The 6,790-nt window shown below is 34.3% G+C and overlaps 1 long non-coding RNA gene across 1 annotated transcript; it reads right to left on the bottom strand.

The window, feature by feature from the left end:
* Window positions 1-778: 778 nt before the first annotated feature.
* Window positions 779-4,322, bottom strand: LOC112173253. The gene is made up of 8 exons (XR_005801038.1): window positions 3,738-4,322; window positions 3,528-3,656; window positions 3,260-3,386; window positions 2,766-2,856; window positions 2,464-2,586; window positions 1,410-2,039; window positions 1,106-1,156; window positions 779-1,021 (listed from the first exon to the last, which is right to left on the bottom strand). It is a non-coding gene; the product is annotated as an uncharacterized LOC112173253 (long non-coding RNA).
* Window positions 4,323-6,790: the final 2,468 nt, after the last annotated feature.

Raw genomic sequence — 6,790 nt, forward strand, 5'->3', positions numbered from 1 at the left:
AGACCAACATCGTGTGGAATTGAACTTGGTATAGAAAGGTCGGTTTTGATGGAGTTAAGTATTTGATTAAGTTACATGGGGGAAGATTCCACGAATGTGTAATAGAGCAGCTCATTCATTGACGAGGGAAGTTTTATCCGCTATCGAGGAACTGGAAGGAAGTTGGACCATCGTGGTTCAAAGAGTTATATTAGTTGATGTAGAGAGTCTGACCCGCTTTGATGATGCCACAATTTGCCCCTCAGTTGTAATGAGTAGTTATTTATGAATTCATCTCTTTTCAATATTTAAATAAGAAGGAAGCCTAGTTAAAATCAACTAGAATTGACCTGCGCTTTTTTTTATTTTTTTTTTCAAGTTTCATATGTAATAAGTGAATAATCGCAATCTAAGAAATATACGCGCTACTTAGAATATGATTTTTTTTTGTTAGTGGGATACAACATAAAATAAACTTTTTACATGATTTGTAGAAATTTACAAATATAAAACAAAATTGTTCTTCCTAAAAAAAAAAATCTATATAGATATAGCAAAATTGTAATTTCAACCCGAAGTCGAGGGCAAAATTATCACTTTCTATCCTGAGTGAACATTGTTCTCCCTTTAAAAAGAATTAAAAAAATGAAAGGATATAGCAGAATTGTAATTTTAGTCAACTTAGGGCAAAAATCTTCATTTCCTATCCTAAGTGAATAGTTATGAATAGTAATCTCAGCTTTGATAGAGTACTAACAATAGTGCCCTTTGCTGCGGGGTTTGCTGTTGCTAATAATTTACAATAATGATAGAATGATAAAATGAACCAAAATTTCATCTATCTAAAATTGTTTGGTTTACATTATTGCAGTTTACAATAACATCCTATGAAACCATTCTATGACAACATCAAGTATTGCCCATCATTAATTGTAGCAGCTGCCCATCATTGTGCACATAGAAAACTGAGGCCTGCGTTGTTAACTAAATTGACAATACCATATGTAACTGCAGCATACAACTTGTCAATTTTACCTGCAACCTGATGGAGGAACATCATAAGGAATATTGGATGGATTGGTATCAGATTTGACCTACTTACAATTGAGCTTTTGAGAGTTTGTACCATTGAAATAACATATTGAATCAGGCTCTTACATATAGTCCCCAGTTGTGGCTGCAAAATGGCACACCTTCATTGTTTCAGTAATAATAGAATAGGTGTTGGCTGTGGTCAGTGGTCTTTATATACATAACAGAAGAACCATATATATTTGTAAAATAGATAAAGGGTAAGGTCATCAAAAATTTGGTGGAATAACACCTCCCTTTCATGGAAGATAGACTGAAAATAAAGGAAGAATTAAAATAAAATAAAGTGAACAAAACAAAAACAAAAAAAACAAAGGAATGAACATTGGATAAGCCACCTAGCAATCAAGAAGGTGAGAAAGAAGCTGTTGCAAAGCAGGTAGATGCCTTAGTAAGTCTGGGGTTTCAAGTTCCTTGGTTCTCTGTAGAGATTGTATTGAACATGTGAGATCCTTTATTCTAAATGCCATCATGTTACACTGGTAATACAATATAAAAAATGTGTAAATTAGCAGAGTAAACGACTGTACTATATTAAAGAATATGGTACATTTCTATTCCTTTTTGCATTGATAATTAAACATAATATAAAAGTTTAAAGAAAAAGCTAGAGGGTGGTTTTTCTGTTAAATGATATGGAAAGAACAGTGTATATACAAAAAGCTTGCACATAAGTTCCAATTCAAACTGCATACCAAGTGATCTTTCTGAACATCGTACATCAGGACACGAAAACAGTCCAGTCATTCTTCGATATATGATGCATATAAATGAATGCAGGTACAATAGTCAATGCTTCGTCTCAAAGAATCTTCATGGCCATTTATTATTCTTACTGAAAAGAAAATGAGATATGTTCAGAATATGACCTCTACTCCAGCTGTATTTAGCATCACAAAATGTACCATCAACTTCCCTCGAAGTGTGGTGTATAACCATCACGGTTTTCAGTGCTTCCAAGGCATTCACTGTAAGATCTGAGATTGTTTATGTGTATGTACTAAACGAATAAGGATATAGTTTATTATAAAGAAGAATCATAAGCGTACAGATTCTATGAAACCATTCTACGACAATCTAATTCAAAATTCCATTTGATCATAGGCTTTGGTTTGCAGGGAAGCTTCTAGTATTTTATTATTTAAAAGATCACCACAGTCCACAGTCTGGAAGTTGACAGTATTGTAAAACTGAAAAGCTGAATTAAGTTCCAAACTATTGTAAGAAGCATACAGAGAAGTCATCCAAAAGAACAATAGAATTCATTATATGCTACTAAAAGATGATAAGCAAATAATATTTCCTATTATACTGACCAGATGAAGAAGCAGAAGAGTTTTTCTATTTGCAATGATACAAATGAAATTAAGACTCAAAGAAGCAGTATTTCACCTCTTTCGTAAACTTCGTTCAAAAAGATGGGTTGGTTCTGAAATCTTGGATCTCTTTCTTCTCGATTTGCATGAAAACTCTAAATCAAACTGAGGGGCTTCAGTTGAACAGAGATGAAGGCCACTGCATATATAGTAGCTTTAAGTATCATTTACAATTAGCAATCTTCATGCATTTGGAGCCATAATCCTTAGAATGTTACTAATCATTCGGTTTTAGTAGAAACTATGAAGAAGTACCGAAATTAAAGTAAACAACTTTCATTGTACACAATTCTAGAATAGGGTAAAGTGATTGCTTACCCTCAAGACCCAGATTAATCAATTTCACATAGACCCTAGGCTGCAACAGTTTCCTGACAATTCTGTCTAGCTCACCCAGGTCTCATCCTTCCTGTAACAAAAAGCAAATTCATGGATAACTCAGAAGCTCAAATGAGAGCATTCCAGCAATGATTTGAAACCTAAATGTAATGTACTTTAGGTTATTAATGCTTATATAATTCACCACTCTCCTGCCCAAGTTTTCTGAAATGTAATATACATAAGTTCTGTCTTGCTGCTGATTGTAAAGAATGGATTTTTAGCTACCAGAGAGCAATAAGAAGGGAAAACAAAGGAATCAACTTATATCTATTGAAAGAAGCATGATCTTTTTGTACTATCCAAAATGTTGCAAACCAAATCATTCAGTTTGATAATATCATGAAGTAGCTAATCCATCACTAACTTATGAAATATATAAAGCCTCTAAACATAAATGAAAGGCAACAGAGTCACGCGGAAACTGTCTGTACCTTGTAGACATATATGTTCATCCTCTCCAACTTGTAGACAGATTAGGAGCATTGATGTTAAAACTATCTGTAGCTGAAATTACATTTAATAGTCTACAAACTGATCTTTTAATGTTGTCTATAATCCCTAAATAAAAACAGAACAAAGAACAAATTAGATTCTTCTCCCAAGGTTTAGCGAAAGAACTAAAGTAAAAAATAACAGTGATTCAACATCTATTTACATGTGTGTGTATGTGTCTGTATATTAATAGTTTAAGAAGATTACCAATTGACTTGAGTATTCTCCTTTTTAGATAATACATCATTGTTCTCAGTAGGATCATAATCATAGGAATTGTGATCAGAGCAATCACCAATAAACGTTTCTTGTTCTGTGGACCTTCTTCCTCTTGAGCTGTCAAAGTAAACATATTGGTGACCTATCTTCTTATCAAAATTAAACATGTCAAATACCTGGAAGCTACTATCAACCTACCTGGTGCCCTTATGACCTTGTTTATTACCATCTTTTGCAGGAGAGCATGTGGGCCGAGTTGCAGTTGTTATGTTTGCTGATAGAGACTTGACCAGTGTGCCACAGTATACCATATTTACTGAGAATATCAGTAGAAGAAGCAAATGCGAACAAAGTCAGTTGATGGTTTTTTTGTAAGAACTAAATGCATTGTTTGGTTCAACCAATAGCTTTCAGTACAGTTTTCATTGAGAATAATTCATTAAGAAAATAGTAAGTGGAGAGAGTGTTCTAAAAGGATAAGAAAGATGGTTGTGAAATGAGCTAAGCACAAATGGATAACAGCGTATGAATAATTGGTCTTTTACTTGCCTTGTTTTTAAGTGTGGCCGATATTGCCTCCACCAATTTCATAATATGTTGCATCAGAAAAAGCTACATCTAAAGCAAGCTTCTCTAACTCCTCCCCTGTATTCACATAAATTTCTCAATCTAAGTACCTTTTATCTACTCAACTATTGATTAAACCAAGCCTAAATGGTTCAAACAAAGAAAGCTTCGACAAACGGAAACAATTTTAGATGCAGATGCCAAAATTTCTGGTAAAAGCATGATGCTAGGAGCAAAGCAAGGAAAACGCACCTGTTAAAATTTTCCTGGTTGATCTCCTTAAGTCTTTATGCTCATTTTTAACCCACTTAAATATACAATTGCAAAACATTGTTAATTATCAACATTGATATGATTTATATAGAGTACTTTACGGGTACATATTCAAAATCCTAAATTAGGTTCCAAAATACTAATTGATCCACCATTAAATTTACCAGCGTTCACTCAACATTGATATGATTTATATAGAATAAGCAACTGATAACTGCTCTTTCAAAAAATCCAGACCAATTAGCTGTCAAGGATAAAGTCGCGATCTTTAACTTCAAATTCAAACAAAGTTAGGATGTTGTACAGATTAAACTCTAGTAAAATAATTGTATAGCACATCTTGCCATTGACTTCAACTTTCTCAGATGACAGAAACGCTATATTCAGATAACAGCTTTTTAGTATAGCAGATGGATGACTTGAAGCAAAAAAAGCGAAAGACAATGGTTGTTGATGCTAACCCGATTTTTGTAAAAGCTGATGTTGATTGCATATCTGAAACAGTGCAGCAACTGCACACCTTCCCAAAGAAGCTACTGAGTCAATGGCACGCTTTATAGAATTAGAGTAGATGGTAGAAGTGTAAATAGCCAGAGAACTTGGATGAGTCTAGAATCCGACAAATTAAGAGGACAAAAGCATATATTTTTAGCATGATCTGGAAACTGAGGCCATATTTTTCTTGGAAAGTGAAATTTGTTTCAGAGCGTATAGCTTTTGTACCAACATTCGAACTCTGATTCAAAATCTGACAAAGATTGAGAGGTTGAATCATATATGGCGTTGTCTTGAGGGTTTTTTTTTCCCCCTCTATTGTGTTCACTTTTCTTTTGACTAAATGTTATACATTATTATAAAACTATAAATAGAAGATTGAGGTAACACTTTATGTTGTCACATAGTCTATGTCACATGATGTATACGAAAACTTAGTCTAGGGCCCAAGTTTCAAATGAAGCAAGATTTTCATACATATATATATGTACTTCAGCTAAAATATATGAAATTTTGAGATAACTGTGCCTTTTCAAATGAAGCAATTCAAACCAAATTGATTAGGATTTTTGAAATTGAAATTAAATATCAACGGGATTGCAAGAGTTTGTGGTTACCAAACAAAAGAAACTAATGATTTTCCTTTACTGAGTTCTCAATTCTACGAACCAAATGAGGCCTAAGAGTTTTTCTATTGGGACTTTCATATTTACTCATTTAACCTCCCATACTTTTTACACCTCTTATTTTCTTTTTACAAAGTAAAATTTGCTATCTAAACCTCTTTCAAATATCTAACTTGACCTTACTTATAAATGAAATGTTCCTAGCATTAAAGATAAGTTTTAATGCTCCCATAATTGTTTGTTTACTAAAAAAACAAAAGCTTAAATAGTTAATGAAAAAAGGTCATTTTTTTTTTTTATAAAAAAAAAAAGAAGTCATAACTTGGTAACTAAATAAAAAAATATATTACCATATCTGTTTTGAAGCCTAATGTTTCATGTTTTATGTTACAAAATTAAATTTGCTTCTTTTATTGTTTTTGTTTAGCTTTATCTTATATGCCACTTCATAAGTTTATTTGGTTTAGTTTACACGATGACTCTCTATCTCTCGTTTCATAATCTTTTTATACTAATAAAAAAACCCTTTATCTAATTTTTTTCCTATTGCATCATCGTTTTGTTCTTGTATAATTCACCAAGTAATTTTGAATGCATTTTCTTTTGAATCATTTTTTTCTTTGAAAGTTTTCTTGAACAAAGAAAATGAGAAATGAGATTTGAAAATGGAAATAAATAATAAAAGTAATATAATTAGTTGTGTTTCTATTATTATAAGGGGCCGTGACCACTTACCCGATTTTAGGCTAAAAATTGCCCACTTACTCCACTAAGAGTTTTTTAACCCCATTTACCCAATTTAATATTTAAGTACAGTTTTGCCCTTAACTCAATTATTTAATTACATGTGCATCTCCTTGTCACTCTCCACTCTCCCCGATCTGCTCTTTCTCTCTCTCTCTCTCTCTCTCTCTCTCTCTCTCTCTCTCTCTCTCTCTCTCTCTCTCTCTCTCTCTCTCTCTCTCTCTCTCTCTCTCTCTCTCTCTCTCTCTCCCTCTCCCTCCCTCTTTGTGGCAGCGTGTTAGGCGTGCGCAGGTGGGGTGGCGCTGGGATGGGCAGACATTGGGCTGCGCAAGACGTGGGTGTGCTGTGTTGCGCAGGCGGCGGGGTAGGGCTGCCGGATTCTGCAGCGATCTGTGTTGGGATCTGCGTTGTGGACTGCGCGGGTTGGCTGGTGCGGGTGTGCTGGCCGCGTGGGTAGGAGGACGATGGGATGCTGCTGTGCGAGCAAGAGGGGGACTAGGCGCGGGTGGAGGCTAGATCAAAGGCTGGGAGGCTCCTGTGAGGAGG

This window comes from Rosa chinensis, chromosome 6 (assembly GCF_002994745.2).
Source record: "Rosa chinensis cultivar Old Blush chromosome 6, RchiOBHm-V2, whole genome shotgun sequence".
Classification (NCBI taxonomy): domain Eukaryota; kingdom Viridiplantae; phylum Streptophyta; class Magnoliopsida; order Rosales; family Rosaceae; genus Rosa; species Rosa chinensis.